Source organism: Pteronotus mesoamericanus, unplaced genomic scaffold, assembly GCF_021234165.1.
Source record: "Pteronotus mesoamericanus isolate MK-2021 breed Mesoamerican mustached bat unplaced genomic scaffold, CSHL_Meso_final contig_74, whole genome shotgun sequence".
In the NCBI taxonomy this organism is placed as follows: domain Eukaryota; kingdom Metazoa; phylum Chordata; class Mammalia; order Chiroptera; family Mormoopidae; genus Pteronotus; species Pteronotus mesoamericanus.
Window position 1 is genome coordinate 8,604,446 of NW_026555247.1, and position 20,215 is coordinate 8,624,660.

The following is a 20,215-nucleotide window of genomic DNA, read 5'->3' on the forward strand; positions in this document are numbered from 1 at the left end:
TAAGACAAATCTTTTTTTCTAATTAATTTCTTAGTTTTCTCTCCTTCTCCTCCAAGATATGTCTTGGATTTTAAATTCTGGGTCATAACAGTCAATGCCTGCATCTTCTATTTTAGCATATAAGCCAATCATGATCACTAAAGTCCAACTTTCTTCCCCAAATGGTCATTAATATCAGCGATTGGCAGTTTAAAAAATATACTTTGTATACTTTTAAGATCCACTTAAGAATAGGTTTTTAGCAGTAATTGAATCTGGATATGAAAAAAAATTAGTAATTTTCTCTTTTTTCTATATTTGTTACATATTTTCAAAATTTTCTTTGATATAGTATGGACTAATTTTATGTTATAAAATTATAATGCCTTTATTGTTGCAGCTACACAGCGGGCAAGAAAAAATACAGAAAAAAGTTTTATAGACTATGAGGAACCTAAAAATTTAGGCCTCAGAACTAAAGAGCTATTAGAAAATATAACAGAGGAATAATAAGCATAAATTTATGTACAGGTTTCAAATCAATTTTGAGGTAGATTTCCCAAATGACATTATTTAAACTGTTCTTTGAATGGACAGAGACACATGTGCCTTTTCCATATAGGTAGAATTCATTAGTAGTCCAATCTCCTTCCTAATGGTGAGCCATAAAAAATCAGAAATTCTAATTTCTTAAAATATAATTGTTCAGGAAAAGACACCTTGAAACTCAAATACACAGGAGCCTTCCACTACATTGTGGGTATTGCTGTATAACTGTAGATTCCTTCAGCAACTGTTCTGTTGAAACCTGAGAGCTCAATATTTGGGACACCTAAGTTACACTGGTGAAAGAGATTTCTAACTTTTCATGTTAAAAATTGTCTCAACAAAAATTTTGAGTCCCTAGTATGAGAATAGAGGAGTATAGTAAATTTTCCCCAGAAAGAGCTTGCCACAAGGTATGGCGATTTTAATTTTAGAAACAGTGTTTTAATACAAAGACTTCCAAAGTATAAAAAATTATCAGGAAAGATGATTTTTAAATCTACTCTAGATTTTTTACTGCAAATATTATTCTGTTTACTACTTATAAAATATACATTTACTATATAAAAATGCCAACATATATATACAAGTGCCATGTGTGGGATAGGACTATTTTCATTGAGCTAAGGATGTATATTGCTTCCATGAAATCACAGAAACAAAATTGTAAATCACACATAAGCTGAAATGACCCTACTTAACTAATAGACAGAATGTAACAAAGAGGAGAGGGCTGAACAGAGAGAGGTGTCTGGGGACCTATAGAGGATCCCCCTTGAGTATTAGGCTGAGTATTGATGAGAACATGCATACAAAGAAACTACTGGTAGCAAGGGAAAAAATAACTTGAATGGAATAGTAGTAACAATGCCCAGAGCTCAAATAGAGGTGGAAATGATGTCGTAATCTACTAGCCAGACCAGAAAACTTAAGATTCAAGAGGCACTGGGTAAAGTACTAAGAATGGTCCTCCCTCAATAGTGAGGAATAATTAGCCCAAGACTACACACAACTCTGGTCTTACCTAACAAATCTTAAAATCAAGGCCTGAGAGGATTACATGTTTCCAAGCAACTAAACTGCATCCCAGAACATACATTAAAAATATTTAGAAGAATTCAAAATTATCTCATTTTAAAAAGGTAAGATTCACAATACTTAGCATCCAATAGAAAATTTCCAGGCATGCAAAGAAGCAAGAAAATATGAACCATAATGAAGTGATAAATCAACCTATTCAGATTAACACAGAAACTGACAGATGTTGGAATTTGAAGGCAAGGAAAATTAAAGCAGTTTTTTATAGCTGTGTCCCATATATTCAAAAAGTTAAGTAGAGACAGTGAAGACTTATAAAAATAATGAAATCAAACATCTAAATATGAAAACTACAATGGGTGAGAATAAAATTATATTGAATGGGGGTTCTAGTCAAGATGGTCGCATAGGTAAATGTAGTGCTTCAATCATCCCACAACCACATCAAAATTACAAATTAACTGCGGAAAAACTATTATTCAGAACTGCTTGGAATCTAGCTGAATAGAAGTTCTGTAACTAAGAATATAAAGAAGAGGCCATGTGGAGGTTGGTAGGAGGGGTGCAGACCTGAATAAGATGGCCCCGCACCCATGTGTGAGGAATCAAAACCGGAAGGGCTAACTCAGTTGCAGAGGTCCCTCCTGAGAAGCAAGGGATTCCAGCCCCACACCAGGTCTCCTATCACAGGGTTTCAGTGCCAAGAAAAGTCCGCATAACTTCAGGCTGTAAAAAAAAGGGAGGGGGGAATTGTGGCTGAGTGAGATGGAGGGCTTCTGCAGTTCCGGGAATTTCTCTTAAAGGGCCCAGGCACAGACTTACTTTGACTCACTTGCTCTGAGTTCCAGCACTGGGAGCAGAAGCTAGAAAGGCACCAGGAACATATGTGGAGGAAAGGAATTGTCAAGTATCTGGGCAAGAGCTGGAGGGACAGCTTTCTCCCAGAAAGAAGTGCTGGCCGAAGCCATTGTCCTTCTTCTGAACTCTTCCCCCACAGAGCCTGCAGACAGGTGCCATATCTGAGCCTCCATAAACCTGGATAACACTGTTTGCCCCCTGCCAGTGATTTCCTGAGACCCCATTCCATCCAGCTTGCTGGTCCAACCAAGACATTTTCAGTGGCTTTTCCTTACTAGTAGCCTGTGGAAAACTTTCCTAAAATTTCTCGAACAAACAGCATCTGGCCTCTGCATGTTCTATACTTTTTGCTAAGTGGCCCCAGACATGGCACTAGTAACAACTGGCCTTTGTTTGCAGCTTGGCCTCTTCCAGGAACCTAAAACAGAAACATTTTCAGCCAGACAGTATGGGCAAGAAATATTCAAAGTGATGAAAAGTAAGGTTCTACAACCAACATTACTCTACCCAGCAAAGTTATCATTTAGAATTGAAGGACAGATAAAGAGCTTCCCAAACAAGGAAAAGCTAAAGGAGTGCATCATCACTGCCAAACCAGTACAACAAAAAAGTTAAAGGGTCTGCTTTAAAAAGAAGAAGAAAAAAGATAAAAATATGAATAATAAAATGACAATAAATACATATCAATCAACAATTACTTTAAATGTAAATGGATTAAATACTCCAATCAAAAGACATGGAGGCTGAACGGATAACAAAACAAGACCCTTACATATACTGTCTACAAGATACTCACTCTAGACCAAAAGACCCACACAGATTGAAAATAAAAAGATGGAAAAAGACATTTCAGGAATTAAACAAAAAGCTAGGGTAGCAATACAAATCCCAGACAGAATAAGACTTTAAAAAAAAACTGTATAACAAGAGACAAGAAAGATCCAGCAATTCTATTTCTGGGCATATATCTGAAGAAATCAAAAACACTAAATTGAAAAAACATATACATTCATATGTTCTTTGCAGCATTATTTATAATAGCTAAGATATGAAAGCAACCTAAGTACCCATCAATAGAGAAATGGATAAAGAAGTGGTCATATCTACAGAGGAATATGACTCAGTCATAAAAAAGAATGAAATCTTCCCATTTGTAACATCATTGCTGGAACTAGAAGGTATTCTACTGAATGAAATAAGTCAGGCAGGGGAAGACAAATGGCATATGATTTCACTTATATGTGGAATCTGAAGAACAAAATAAATGAACAAATAGACTCTTACATACACAGAACATTTTGATGGTTACCAGATGGAAGAGTGGTTAGTGGATAAGTAAAAAAGATGAAAGGATTAAGAAGCACAAATTGGTAGTTAAAGAATAGTTATGGGGATGTAAAGTACAGCATAAGAACTATAGTAAAAAATATTGAAATAATGATGTATGGTGTCAGGTGGGTATTAGATTTATTGGGGTGATTACTTAATAAATTATATAAACATTTAATCACTAGATTGTACATCTGAAACTAATATTACATTGTATGTCATGGTTAACTAAAAAAATAAAAACTTATTTAAAGTTAAAGAAATACATTGGGTGGGATTAACATTACATTAGACAATAAAATAAAAGATTAGTGAATTTGAAGAATATTAAAAAATGAAATGCACAGAAAAAAGAGAATTTTTAAATATAAACAGGGCATTGGTGACTTTTTGGACAATTAAAGTTTGTGAAGAAGAGAAGTTACAAGAATATTTTACCTCAGTTTCTTAAGAAATAGAAAAGGTAACCAAGTTAAACTTTAACTAACTAAAAGACAGCTCAGAGTAGAAAGCAATGAATTAGAAAAGAGAAAAACAGTAGGGAAAACCAATAAAACCAAAGCTTGTTTTTAGGAAGAAAAGTAAAATTGATAAACCTCCAGCCAGATTAATTATTAAATTAGATAGAAGATACAAGTTACCAATATGAAGCTTAAGAGAGGTGACACTGCTAGAGATTATAAATATAATAACAAAATGTTATGTATATATTTATGCCAATGAATCTGACAACTTAAAGTAAATTTAAATCCTTGAAAGACACAAATTACCACACTTCATTCAAAAAGAATAATCTGAATAGCCCTATAACTATTAAAGAAATTATATTTGTATAATCTTCCAGAGAGAAAATCTCAGATCCAGGTGGCTTTATGAGCAACTTCTACTAAATGCTAAGATAGAAATAATGCCAATTTTTTCTTTCATAAAATTTAAAAGAAGGATATTTCCCAACCCATTTGATGAGACAAGCTTTATTCTAATAACAAAACTAGACAAAGATATCATAAGAAAACAAAATATATATTGATATCCCTCATGAATATATACACAAAAAATTCTGAGCAAAATTTTAACAAATGCAATCTAACAAAATATAAAAATGTTATCTTACCAAATGGGGTTATCCAAGCAATGTAGGATTGGTTTACCATTTGAAAATCACTCAGTGTAAGTCACCCTATTAAAAACAAAACACACACACACACTCTGATTAATTTCTGACTTTAAAAACAATTCAGCAAACTAAAAATAGAAATAACTTCTCAACCTATATCTAAATTATGCCTAATAGTTGAAAACTAAATACTCTTTCCTTAAAATTACAAACATGATCATAATGTCTGCTCTGGCCTCCTCTAGTCAATATTATAATAGAGGTTCTAGATATTTCAAACAAGGAATAAAAAGAAATAAAGGACTTTTATTTACAAAGGAAGAATCATACTCTATTATCAAATGATATGATTGGTTATGTGAAAATATCCAATAAGATTTACAAAAATGTTACTAAAACTAGTAAGTTAGCTTAGCTAAGTTAAAGGATAAAATATGAATATATAAAAATCAATTATATTTCTACACATTAGAAACAAACTGTTGGAACTGTTATTTACAATAGCATCAAAAATTACAAAATATTTAAGAACCACTCAGCAAAAAAGATAAAAAGACTAAGAAAGAAGGCTGAGAAAATTTAAAGAAGGTGTAGATAAATGAAAATATATACTGTGCCTGGATTGGAAGACTCAATATTTTTAAGATATCAATTTATTTTCAATTGATCTACACTTTCAGTGCAATCCCAAACAAAATCTAAACAGGATTATCAGTAGAAATTGCAAACTGATACTTAAATTTATATGGAAATGCAAAGCCCTAGAACAGTTATAACAATTTTGAAAATGAATCAAGTTGGAGGATTACTGCTGTCTACTTGCAAGATTTACTATAAAGCTTCAGTAACCAAGATAGTTTGAAGGTAGATAGATCAATGGGATTGAACAAAGAGTTAAAAAATAGACCCATACATGTATGGACAACTGATTTCCAACAAAAATACAATGGAAACGTAATGGAGAAAGGATAGTCTTTTCAATGACGGGTGTGGAACAATTGTATATCAATATGCCAAAAAAAAAAAAAAAAGATTCCCATCTTACCTTCTATGCAAAAAACAATTCAAAATGGATCACAGGCCAATGTAGGAACCTAAAACTATAACATTTCTAGAAAATATAGGAGAAAACCTTTGTGACCTTGGGTTAAGCAAAAACTTCTTAGATGTGATATGTAAAACTTGAGCAATAAAGACATTTATAAATTATATTTCATCAAAATTAAAAATTCCCATTTTTTTGTTAAGGGAATTAAAAAAATAAATGATAGACTGGCATAAAATATTTACAAATCATGTATCTGATAAAGGACTAACATCCAGAATATATAAAGAACTTTTAAAACCAAATAATGAGGGGATATCCAATAAAAATATAGGGAAATGATTAAAACAGACATCTCACCAAAGAATATATACGGGTATCAAGTAATCACAAGAAAAACTGTTCAATATTATTAGTAATTAGCAAAATGCAAAGTAAAACCACAATGAATATCATGACACACCTCTTAGAATGACTAAAATTTAAATGATTGACCATACTAGTTGTTGGCGAGGATATAAAGTAATTGAAACTCTTATACACTACAGGTGGAAATGTAAAAATGGTACAACCATTTTTTAAAATGTTTTGACAATTTCTTAAGAAGTTAAATGCATATATGCCATCTGATCCAGCCATTTCACTATAAGATAACTACCCAAGAGAAATGAACGCATATGTCAATGCAAACACTTATATACAAATATTCATAGAATTTTTAGAATAACTAAAATCTAGACACAATTCAAATAACCATCAACATGTGGCTCGATAAAAACACTATGCTATATCCATACAGTGGAATACTACTCAGAAATAAAAGGGAATAAACACATTACAACATGGATGGATCTCAAAATAATAATGTTAGGTGAAAGAAGATAAGCCACAAAAGAGTATCTACTGTATGATTCCACTTATGTAAAATTCTAGACAATGCAAACTAATTGATAGAGGCAGAAAGCAGAGTTATGGTTGCCTGGGGACTGGGTCAGAAGGGTGTGATGCTGCCAGTGGCTGAAGAGGAGAGATGAGCAGGTAACAAAATGGAAGAACCCCATCTGCCCCAGAGGTAGACAACTGCTTTTACTTTCCACTGGTGAGCACTTAGTAGCAGGAAAGATGCTCTTTGCTCAGGATGAGATAGTTTGGTGGACCTGAGATTGCTGAAAAAGGCCATTTATTTATAATACAGGGAGTGGAAAATTAGGCCATTGTATTTCTGCACAGGGGAAGAATTCATAAAAAGTCACACAGAATTATTCTTATATAACTGACAATGACATCGTTGTAAGGTGGAAACAGAGCTGTATTTGTCTTACTTAAAATGATATATAGAGCACTTGTCTGTTTATTCCACTGCAAACAGCTTCTGCAAAAACAGCCGTGAATCCCTGGGGGTTTCTACTGATAGTTATAAGTTACTTGAGTAAAATCTCTCAAACAAGTTGCTGCCTTGCAGGTATCCATTATTCTAAATTCAAAGACCCTTTTCTTGTTGTTTGTTTGTTTGGATCGAGTGTGTGTTTTTTCCCAAAATTATGTTACATGCAATATTACTTTAAAAAATATAAAATGTGTCAGAGCGTAGCTACTTTTCAAATAGGTAAGTACATATACCTAAATGAAAATACACACAGCCAAAGGGGGAAACACTCAATAAATAGGCTTCATAATCAAATCGGGCTCAGGTTAAAGTGAAGTTAGTTTGATGGATTCAGCTGGGACCCCAGTAAATAACAGCCTCTGTAATTAAGCTATCTTAGCTTAGCCTGCCTGAGAGCTTATGAGCAGCTCAAAGGTGCAGGAATGACAACCAGGAGGCAAACTTCAGAAATGAGTAGACAGCTTGCTCACCCACGTGCTACTCCCTCCTCCATCCTCAGCCCGTCTCTTTGAGAGCTGAGCCAGGGAAGGCTGCTGTTCTCCACATACAGACTCCAGTGTCCATGGCACTGATGGGCAAAGGCAGTGTTTGGGAATGGGAAAGTAAAGCCACAATCAACAAACGCTGAAGTCATTTGCCCCTGATTTTGTCACAAAATCTGGAATCTGTCATTCCTGAGTCCCATAAATATCTACATTTGTATCTATGTGGATATGTGTGTTCATACACACTCTGTGTGCATACATATGGATAAATATGCCCATAGACACCACTGTACAGAAAAAGGAACAGTGGCTTTCTAGCATAAAATTCTGGGGTCAAATTTTAGCTTAGTCATCTTTCAGCTTGTCATCTATAGTTTTTAGAAAACTCCTATTTCTGAGCAATTACTATGTGTCAGACATATTAGGCAGTGGGGAGACAGTCATTTTTACAAGGGACTCCCTATCTATCTGGAATGAAAAAGCACATAAATACTGTTAATATAATATGCCAACTGCTAAACTAGAAATAAGCAGGATGTTATATGATCATAGAGGGATAGACGCTTTCAGATTTAACCTCCTGAAGAAGACAACAGAATGAAATCTTATAGGATGTGGAACTTAACGTTCTTGACTCTTATTTTTCTTATCTAGATAATGGAGTTCATAGTATGTAATCTAGAATATTGATATCATAAATAAAGTTTGTGAAGTTTCTAGTATAAAAATATTATTTCCAGCCCTGGTGGCCCTCCTCCCTTCTCAGATTAGCAGTGTGGATAAAAGCAATCCTTTGCCAAGGGTATTAAATCATAAGCATCTACCCAACATAGAAGGATGGGAAGAAGAGTTTCATCAGTTAAAATAAGAATTTCTCATTTCCCTTTATTATGGAAAATGAATTCCTAGCTCCAAAAGAGAAAGGCAAAACTCTTGCTCATCCATTCTAAACTACATTTAAGTTTCTATCTTCATTTCCTCCTTCATCATGCTTACACAAAAAAAGAAACCTATTTCTTTTATATTGAAAGATGGCTCTATTTTCCCTCACTTTCAGGACATGTATGTTACAGCCCAGCCATGTCTTGTGTGGCAGACAAAGAGAGTTGCTCAGAGACACTTCTGGGAAGGAGTCATTGCCCCAATGTCAAAGAGTATCATCAGCTGACGGTCTCTAGCTGTAGGTTCCTTCAGAGAAAGCCTTAGGTTTAGAGTTTGGGTAACAGTCTTCTCAAGGTGGCCTCCAGCCAGTGGTGTGTTGGCTTTTATCAGGAGGGAGGAGAGCCAACTGTGTGCACCTCTCTTGCCAGCTGTGTCCAGTCATGTCATATTGTTAGTGCAAGTGTTTGCACCACAAAATTCGGCAAACACTACAAATTAGGGCTTTCCACCAACTGAAGATCCATTAAACATTTGCCAGGACAACATTACTTGGTCACTTCCAAACATGTAGACTCCAGAAGTAGCACATAGGTACATAGGTAGGGTTTGGGTTGTCTGCTTACTTGCTTACTTTACTGCTCTCTGACTCCCTTCATTGATGTTTTGTATAAATATTCTATAGCTTTCTAGTATTAAATTTTATCTTGGTGATCAAACTAGGTCTGTTGCTTTACCAAAAAAAAAAAAGTCTTGTAATATTATTTAAATTGACATAACAGTGGACATATGCAGGACTGTGACTAGAAATCTAACCTGTTTTGTTGTTCCTCTTACCTCATTATTCCTACTCCCTCTCTCATATTTATACTTTTCTCTCTCTCTCTCTCTGTCTCTCCCTTTTTTTGAAAGTCTAAATTTAGAGAAATGGAGTGTCTTCTTTTGACTACCACTATGACCTTTGCTTATTTTTCCTTCTGTTAAGGAGCTAGGTGGACCTGGAATTTTTAAAGTTATGAAGGGAGGAGGAAAACTTAATTTTGTGTGTAAACTTCTAATTATATACTGAGAGCTTAAACCACCTGCAGCTGTACAGTTCACTGTCTACATTAACCTGACTTTACTGTTCCACTGTCTGATGTTACTGTCTCAGGAAGCTCTTGCCCAAGAAGGTGAAGTTGCAAATAACTGTTTATTTCAGAAATGTTCCACAAATGCTTTTTTCTGAACACTAAACTAATAGCTTACTCAACTAACCCTTATTAGGATATGTATCTCATTTTTGGGGCTCGCCAAACAAATATGTACTCTAGACTCTCTTAGAAACACTAACTTTAGTATGCCCACTAGTCCTAAATTGTCACCAAGCCCACCCAACCCCAATCTGGTCACCCTCCCTAGCCAACATTCGCTCCCACATACCTCCTCCTGACCCCTAAAACCCCATAAATATCTCACTTCTGTCCTCTTGATGAGACAGGCTGCTAAGACTCCACTTTGCACAATCACAGGTCATTTGCTGATTTTTTTTTTCAGGGAATCCGCAGTCAACAACAACTGACATTTAGTGGGCACCCAGCACTGACTGGCCTGCCTTTTGTGGAGAGCACTGTGAATAGTATCACCAAGGTATTTTCAATCTAACTGGGGAGAGAGATAAATAAAAACATATAATATGAGATAGAATAAGGTAAGTGCTATAATAAATGCATTACCAACCACACGAGGCTTACATCCTTTACGTGCTTTCTTCTATTTCTCAGGGAGGTAGCTCTTGGAGATGCCAATAACCACTTTAGTAAGAAATGACATGAAAATATTTCAAGATGTCTTGAGCTGTTACTCTGTATCTGGAATGTAATGAATAATGGAGATCCATCATTGAAGAAAATATGATGGAAACTTTCCTTTAAAAAATACTCTTGCAAGGAGGCAGACTCCATCTGTCTGTCAGAACTCTCCTACTCTGTCTACTGTCGATGGACCCCTTTCCAGCCATCTGGTAGAATCTAAGTTATGAGACAGGGCACCATATTCCATGATCAGTCACCCATGCTTCCTGTAACCTTCTCGAACATTGGATAAACATACCAAAGCACTTGTTTAAACAGAGCTTTAAACTGAACTCTCATGGTCCTCTTATTATATCTTTTCATAGGGTTTAGTTGGTGAGGAGGATTGTGGAACTAGAGATGTACCCAATACATTTTGGTAAATATGAAGCAGATTAAATAAAGTGAGCTTTTTTTTCCTGGTAATTGTATTAATTTTCTCTTAGAAAAGTATAAATTCTGTTTGTGCAGCTGACAATTACTGTGAAAGTTGTAATGTGACCTGCCATTAGTCTCCCGAAGATGATCCCAATCTGAGAATAATTTGAGGAGTATTTTGTAAGCCTAAGTGAAAACTACTGCTGTTAGAAACAAATATTCTAGGCACATACTGATTACACTTTCAAAACCAAAAGTGTCAAAAGTGTTCATAGTAATTGTATTTCCACATTGACCACAAGAAAAATATCAACCTAATTTCTATCAAGTACAAAAAGTCTCAGAGTCTTGCAGTGATTTAGGCTAACTTTGCTGAGTAGTCCAAGTGTGTGGAGAAATAGTGAGTGCTGGCAGCAAAGGTCTCATTGTGATTTTTTCCAGACAACAAGGTCCAAAGAGTTCTGTAAAATAACCAAAGGATCAGGGTCATAGTAATCCTATCAGGACAATATAGGTACAACCTTCTATCTCATTAGCATTGTTTATCTCATATTGTGTTAACATTCATTTTCACTAATATGATGCAAAAACATAATGATGTATAAGTGTTTTTTAATGTCATGTAAGTGAAAACAGGTGGGTAATTTACCACGGGCTTATACAGATTGGAACTGGCTGGTATTTCACAAAGAAAACGCTGACTGCTATATATTTTTTTTTAACCTGGGTCAGATTTCAGCAACATTGATTTCTAAAATCACTTAGTCAAATCCATGTGAGACATCACACCATAGGTCTGTGGACCTAAAGCAAAAATCAGGAGAGTGATATACCGATGCTAAATGTCTCAACAAACAATAAGCATGTTTATACAATTAACCTCTATTCATAAAGAAAGCCAAGGAGGGAGAGGGTGGTCTAAACAAGCCATCATGGTATTAAAAGAAGTTTGCATTCAGAGTACAAGGCTTGATTAGAGTGTTGGATCTGACCAGGTACGGGGCTGCTGCTCTAATGGACACTCTGTGAGGCATCAATCAAGAGAGTCACTTCGTAAGAGTCACAATGCATATTGGGTGGTATTGATAGGCCCTTATTTTTTTCCAGGAAGTCAGAAAGGTTTAAGATACCTCCAGATCGTTTCACAAGCTACTCAGTTTACTTTCATGCTGCCACCATTATTATCAAGCTATCAATAATCTGGATTAATTTCCTCTTCATCAATATTAGCCGAGCTAATAAATCTAGAGAAACCAGGTGTCTTAGTGCCTTTGTCTGGGATGAGTGTTATTCAGATTTTCCCCTGACTACTTGCTGATGAAAGGTTATAATATATTTAATAAGATCTGAGGAAATAAAGAGCTAATTTTGTAAGTGAAAGTGAGATTCTCCGTTCTACTCCCAAACATTTGTAGAGAGAGCATTTTTCATGAAATTTTATTTTCCAGATTTTCTGTTTTCCCATTTTAACATTGAAATAGAAGAAAAATGTTCCCCACTGAGCACATTGCTGCAGCCTTGTTCTCTGTCTCACTTTGCCTGTCCTGCCTGTGATCCTACATTCCAGAATGCCCTGCGGGAGAAAGAAATTGTGTCCAGACACAGCCATGGGAATGGAATTTCCCATACCTTGAGAGTGACCTCCACTTTGACCTTAAAATTAAAAACTTGTTTGTGAACTCCTGAGAGAGAAAGAAGTATATAACAGTAGCTGCTGTTTAAAAATATAATTGGCAAGCATAGTATAGAAACAACACATGAGTCAATCATGGGCTCCCTTAGATCCCAACAATTCACGACACAGATTTCCTGTGTTTTGCTGCCCATGAATGGATGAACCACCAATGTAAACATCCAGAAGGGAAAAGAACTATTCCTTTCTAATCCCAATTTGCACTGGTAACTTTTCCCAAGTATTTGTTTCAGGGCTGGCATTTCTCACTCATTCAGTCACAGTCAGGATTTGTCATCGAGCTTGTTTGCATTTAAGAGCACAGATTAGGGCTTTGGCACTGAGGAAAGGCATTAAGTCTTAACTCTATCACTTGCCAGTGGTGTGACCTCAGTTTCCTGATCTATAAAACAGTGATAAATGATGGTACATATCTGAGACAGTTGTTTTCAGAACAAAAGGATATATTCTAGTAGCTGCTTTTCACTAATAATATCCTATGCCATAAATTTTTCTTCTAATGGAAATAGCTGAAGGACTGTTCCCAATGAGCAAGAGAGCTTTGAGGTGACCGTATCTACTTCTTCTCAATGGGAAAAACTCTAATACAATCACATTACTAATATTGTTAACAATACATTGCATTTCACAATTTACAAACAGATTTACATTATATTCTTTAATCCTCACAGCAATCCTATAATTAATCTTTGAATGGTTGTATTGCCTATATTGTAGACATGATGACATATTACTACTACATACCTCTATTTACATATTGTGAAGGTAACGTCCAAATATTGCAAATGACTTTTTTTAAAAATCAGCTATTGTCTGTGAAACTAGACCATGAATTTGAGGAAGGTCCTGCCTTACAGTGTGCTTTGCTATTTCAGTAATAGCAGGTGTACAAAGACACTGGCCATGCTGAGAATTCTGAAGTGGTTCTCTACCACTGAAAATGAAATCAAGACCTTTATCAGGCAGAGTCTAGTGCCAGTGTTCAGTAAATATATCCTTGTCAACCAAGAAAGCATTGTTGTTTAATGTCAATGTTTTTGTTTCTTTGCAGTTCTTGTAAACTACAGTGAGTTAAGAGATGGTTTGCCAAAAGTTGGTTTATTGTCATTGTTGATTTTTACTTGTTTGTTTTGCCTAAATAGAGTCAATTCTGCACAAGCCGATATATTGCTAAATAGAAAATGGATTGTCTTGGGTTGTTCAAGTTATGAAAAAAACTTTGTCTTTGGGCAAATGGTAGATATAAGAGTTTTTTAAAAGCTGAAAGATACATCTTTTTGTCTATTTCATGCTGCTTAATAATGACTTTATCCTACAGATGTAAAGCTGAATTTCACTGACATATTTTTTGAGGACCAGTTATGTGTCCAGAACTCTGCAAGAAACCTACAAATATTTTTTTCTTTAAATTACACAATATAATTTCTGCCACAAAGTGCTAAATATATCTAGCAGATATTAAATGTCTTGCCAATCATTTCAAGAACGATGTAAGGCAAAATATAATTAAATGTTATATGATTTTTTTTTATAACCGTCTGATGTGAGAGGAGTGGAGACGTTGACAGTGGAGACGCTGCACCTGCCAGGAAAGAAGAAAAGCAAACAACTTCTCTTGGCTGAACCTGTCCCATTGACACTCCTAATCTAGAAAGGGAGCTCTCTGTTCTTATGAGGGAACCCTCAGGGAAATCCAAAGGACTTCAGAGTCTATGGAAACCAGATATGGAGCAAATATTTCTTCTCGCAGGAATAGCTTGGTGGTCACTGCTTTTAAATAAATGAGCTTAATATGGCTGCTTTCCTGAAACACTTCTAGTTTTCTATACTAAGGGAGAAAGAAAAACATGTGAAAATCCCTTCTTGAGCCCTGTTTTTTATTTCTGTATGATTTTTTGTATGATTCTCTAATGTATTGGGAGAGAAGTTTGTCCCTTTATATCTGGAATAAAGAAAAAGAATATTATAATGGGATTTCACCATGAGAGAGTCTGTAATTCAATTTTACATGATCTGAGAACCTTGCCTTTAAGAAGACCATATAAAGAAAAACAACAGTCCCAAAAGAAAGAAAGAATAACAGTCTTTTTTTGTTGAAATGGTAGTGTTGTAGTAAGAATATAGAAACTCAGTTCTAATGCCAATGTAACCTCTTTCTGGTCTACTCCCAGTCATTGAACTAACAATGCCCCAAGTCTAGGGACCAGTGAACATTCCCACATTCAGGCAGGGGGTCAAAACATAGTAGAGTAATAACTATATATTGTTTGGATGTTGTAATTGATAGGGAACATAGGGCATATGCTATTGCTATGGTTTATTTCTTGTTTTCCTAAAATTTCTACCTTAACTGGGAGTCAAAGTATCATCTACCCCAGAGATAGCAGGGTTTCCTAATTTCCAACCCTAAAATAATGTTTCTTTCGTCCCACCCAGCCAGCCACAGCAGGTGGGCCAGGTTGAGTACCAACACAGGTGGAGTCAGTCCATTGCATTGCCAAGGACTAATCAGATTGACTTTTTCAAAACCTTAAACTAGTAAACACAGACATGAAGGAAGATGGATACATTGAGTCAAGAAACTGAGAGCAGTAAATAAAAATGCAAGGACTCCTGTTGATGAGATCCTAGATGTCCTATTTCTTATCTGTTCATGTGACAAATGCTTTCACTTTAGCTGATTTGCTACGAAACCGTCTCTGAGTCAGAGTATGCGCAAGTCTCTCTAAGTCTTCTGAAGGATTTTAAATGGGCAGGAGCCTAGTGGGATGGAGAAATCAGTGCAGAGTTCATTTCAGAGGGAGGAAGCCAGTGTACACATGAAGACTTCTTTCATGTTGTTGTTGTTTTAAAGTTTGTCACTATTTTTGTATTCTAATTGTAAAATCCAGAAAAGCAAAAGAAGAAAATAAAAATAACATGCATTCCAAGAACTAAGCGCCATTATAAGTACATATATATATATATATATATATATCTCACTTTTTATAAAAGGAGTATGATCTATATATGATTTTAAACTTTTCCCCATCTAATACAATTTGCACAAATAATAAATCATTAGTGTCCATCATATTTCTTAATTCTTCTATTGTTGGATACTTAGGCTATTTCCAATATTTTCACTCTTCAAAGATATCCCCCAAATAAGCATCCTTGTAACAGTATATAAGTATTTATATACACCTGTAGTTATTCATTACATAAAATAATCTACTAGAGGAAAATGCATTTCCTATCATACTAATGCAAGCTTTAAAACATTATTAAATACAAAAACAAAGGAGGAAAACATAAAGATTGCCAATAAGTTTGGCCTCATAAAAATGGAAAACTAAGCTCTTTGTCTCTATTTTTGCCTCGGCCTAATGACATGCCTTACTGTCCAGCTACAAATCTCATAAGTGGTTGAAACTGATGACTACCACTACATTTGTTATGCATCAGGAGGGAGCTGGGGGATTTATTTTAGAAATCAAATTCCAAAGGTATCAACAAATATGGAAGCCAAATATCCAAATGTGGCCATTTGAAACTAGGAGATCCATGTGGCCTTATCCTTAGAGGTCTCTTGAGTTTGGGTTCCTTCCTTATGTAACCAACATGCTTAATTCCAACCCAGTATGTAGAATCAGGATTCAAGAGAACAAGGGAAAGAATAAAGCGTTGATCAAATATGCCTTACAAATCCCTCACTCTTTTCCTTTTATTTAGGTAAGACATTTTTAAAGAATGAATGTCATTTAAGCCTATTAAGAAGCTTATTTGTTCTGACATAATGCACAAAAACACATTGGTGAATTATCAAGCTGACAGTGCACTTAGTAATGAGTGAGGATTAATGTCTTTGCAGAAATGTGATTCATGAATAAAAACTGATATAAAATTAAACTCTAGACATACACAGTCATTTGTAATCTTTAAAAAGAAGAGTGTGCTGAGTTGTGAATTATTTTTTGCATGGGACTGAGGTGAACGTTATGAAAAAATGAGGCAAGGAGAGGTGTTGGGGGTCGGTTATTCTCATCCACCTTCAGGGCCAGTTGGGCTACCATGGCCCACGGCTCTCCCCCAGTCTCTGGCCTTTAAGCCCAGCTTAACACAACCACCCACAGGTCAGCAACAAATGCCTCCAGATTGTTTGTGGTTAGACCTTCCTTCTTTATTTCCAGCTATTCTTCTCCCAAAACTATTTCCACTGGATTCCAAGCTCTTATTAATTGTTACAGGTTGAATTGTGTTCCCCTATAAGATGTTGAAGTCCTAAACTCCAGCACCCGTGCATGCGACCTTATTTAGAAATAAAATCTGTGCAGATGACTGTGTTAAGATGAGGTCATGAGGGTGGGCCTTGATCTCATATGACTATGTCATTATAAAAAGGGGAAATTTGGATACAGACATAGGCATAGGGAGAACACCATTCAAAGATGGAACTTGAGATTAGAGTAATGTATCTATAGGCTAAGGAATGCAAGCAAACCACCAGAGGCAAGGAAAGTCATAGAACAGATTCTCCCTCACAGCTCTCAGAAGGAATCAACCTTGCCAACACCTTGATCTTGGGCATCCAGAGCTGTTGTTGTTTAAACCATTCAGTTTACTATACCTTCTTAAGTACGACAGTCCAAGGACACTAACACTGCAATGTTTTCTGACCCAGAACCAGACTTAGTCCTTTCTACTCAATCTTCCCAGATTTCCAAACTACCTTCTCTGCCCTAGTCTTAACTCTCAGGAATCTGGCTGTTAGGCTGTTCCTCTGGCCCAGCCATAGTCTGCCCTCATACACTTTCCCACCCTGAGCCTGTGTGTATGTAAGGAGACAGAGGGAAGGGAGCCTGGAGGACAGGGGTTCAGCTAGTGGGGATACTGACAGAGGAGATAAGAACTGGTTCCACTGCTGGGAGCTTTGAGGAGGCAGCTTCTCCTGTGCATCCCCAGTACAGCCACCTCCAGTGTAAACTGGTGGCCAGGAACATGGACTCTGCAGTTAGGTGGCCTAAATTTGCATACTGACCACAATTACCGGTTGTGTGTTCTAGAGCAAAGTCAATCTCTCTGCCTTAATTTCTCCTATAAAATGGGAACAAGGATAGTCCCTACCTCACCAGGTTATCATGAGGATTTTAAAAATTAATATATGTAATGTGATAGCATAATTCCTGGTTAATAGTAAGTGACTGCAAGTATTTGCTTTTTTGGTTTCTTTTTTTCCCCATAGGTGAACATGTGTCCCAAGTTTCTGAGAATAGCTCAATTTACCCCTGCGGTTTTGGCATAATTATAACACCACCAACAAGAACTGTCCACCTGCCCCCTTGTCTCACCTTACTCTCAAAAGCAATTCATGGTCATTGTATAGATCAGAGCCTCTGATTCTGAAAGATGAGGTCATTGTCAGGGTGGCCTCAGTATCTGGAAATATTCCCTTTTTAGTGGCAGGAGCAGGTCCATCGTTTTGGAGTGTCCCTGCTAAATGCTTACCACCACCCCACGGCCTGGGGCTCTTTCTGTGTCTGAAGTCTGGGACACTTCCATCCTTTCCTCCCTGTTAGCCACCACAACCACAGGGCCCCTCGGGCCAGTCCTCTTAAGGACAGCAAGGCCTGCTTTGTTATCAGTTGCAAGGGATGATGTTGAGGGCACAAACTCCATATAGGGTAGGGGTCCTATAGATAGAAATATAGTCCAGCCTAATGGACTAATATTTTAGACCTTAGCAGGAGGCACTGGCCTAAAACCCATATTCTTCCCAGAGCAGGCTTCTCTGACTGGCTCCTCAAAGATACCTGCAATCTATTTTACTTCCAATCAGCTTTTATTCTTAATTGACACCATGTTCAATTTGCTATACATTCTACACTGGTCTCTTTTGAGTCTTCTTTCCCTCCATCTCCTTCCCTTTTCCCCTTTTTAATAAGAGTTTATTGATTTGTCTACTATGTGCCAGGCATATTTCTAAGTGTTAGGGATAGTCTGTGCCTTTGTGGGATTTATATTCTCATAGGGTAAAAGAAACATGAGACAAGGAAAGAAGTAAAAAGAAATTAAATATATGTATGCTTTTAAAATCAGAGATTGGCAAAAATTTTCAGTAAAAGGCCATATAGCAAATTTTTAGGTGTTGTAGCACTCTTGCAACTATTCAACTCTGACATTGTGGTGCCAAATTAGCCACAGACAAAAAAAAAAATGGATGTGGCTGTGTTCCAATAGAACTTTATTTATAAAAATAAGCAACAGGTCAGATAGTCCACAGGTCCATTGTTTAACACCTGTTTTAGAAAGTGGTAAGTTCTACGAAGAATGTAAAATGGGATATGTTGTAACTGAGAGGAAGACTGACAGGTTGGTCAGCCAAGGCCCCTCTGAGGAGCACCTTTGTCCTTGGCCCTAAATGATGAGAAAGAGGAGCCATGGATGAGAGTATTCTAGGCAAAGTGGTCAGTGGTGTAAAATCCTAATGGAAGAATGAGGTTGGACTGTTCTAGATGGGAAAAAAAGCTAGCGTGGCTGTAGTATATTGGGGAGAGCACCTGGAAAAGTAGTAAGAGAGGGAACCAGAACCAAGGTAAGAACTTAGACTTTCATTTAGAAATGGGCAGCCACCGGAGGATTTTAAACAAAGGAGTGACGTATGTTTTTCAAAGTGTTTTCTTGTTGCTGTGTGAAAAATAAGTGATGGGGGACAAGTTGTGACCACAGAGACTTTTAGTGGTCTTTTGGAGAAGTCCCAGTGAAAGTCCAGTTTTTGCTGCTGGTATAAAATGGAAAACTGGCTGAACTTTCTCAGGACCCTCACTGTTTCAGTGAGGACTCTGGTTGCAAGCAACAGAAGCCAGTTCTGGGTGACTTGAGTGAAAAAGGAATTTATTAGAAAGGAATGTGAAATAAGTATCTAAAAATCAGTCTGGGAAAGGACAGGGATCTCAGAAGCAGGAACTACCTAATGGCTGTGAAAGGGCCCCTTATGGGAGAATGAACTCCAAGTATTAAAAAACAATCCTTGAATCACTAAGATTCCTTAGCGTTCAGTTGGCTAGGCTTTTGTTACAAACCCACCCTCAGCGAGGGGAGAGCTTCATACCTTGACGTAAAATCTTAGCACGATAAGAATAAGGAATTAGGGTGCCATTAACAATGGAGAAAATGGGCACTGGGTGGCCCAATTACAAGAACCTTCAAGATCCTTTTTTCTGGTGTTCAGTTTCTACTAAAGGGAAAATTTCTTTTTTTCCTTTAATTGTTCTCCCACCATTAGCTTTAGTTCCCCTTAGAAAGAAGACATTTGTTGGGCTAGAAAAACATGTTCTGTTTATCCACTTTTCCCACTGCACACCATCCAGAGATCAATTTCCCTGAAAACGTGGCTTCTATGAGGACAGACTCCTGCCACCTGGAAGTCAAGGTGCTGTCCCGACCCTATACACTTGAATCAGGGCTTCAAACTGGACAAATGGTTTTACTTGCTGCTTTTCAAATACAGCAAGCATTCTTGTTCTCACCTCTGGGGTTTTCTTTATGCTTTTTCTCCCACCTAAAGCTCATTCAAATATTCTTAAAATGTTTATCGAGTACCACTATATGCAAGTTCCTGTGCTTAGCACAGAATAATCACTCTGGTGCTTTAAAGCAGTGCTTCTCAA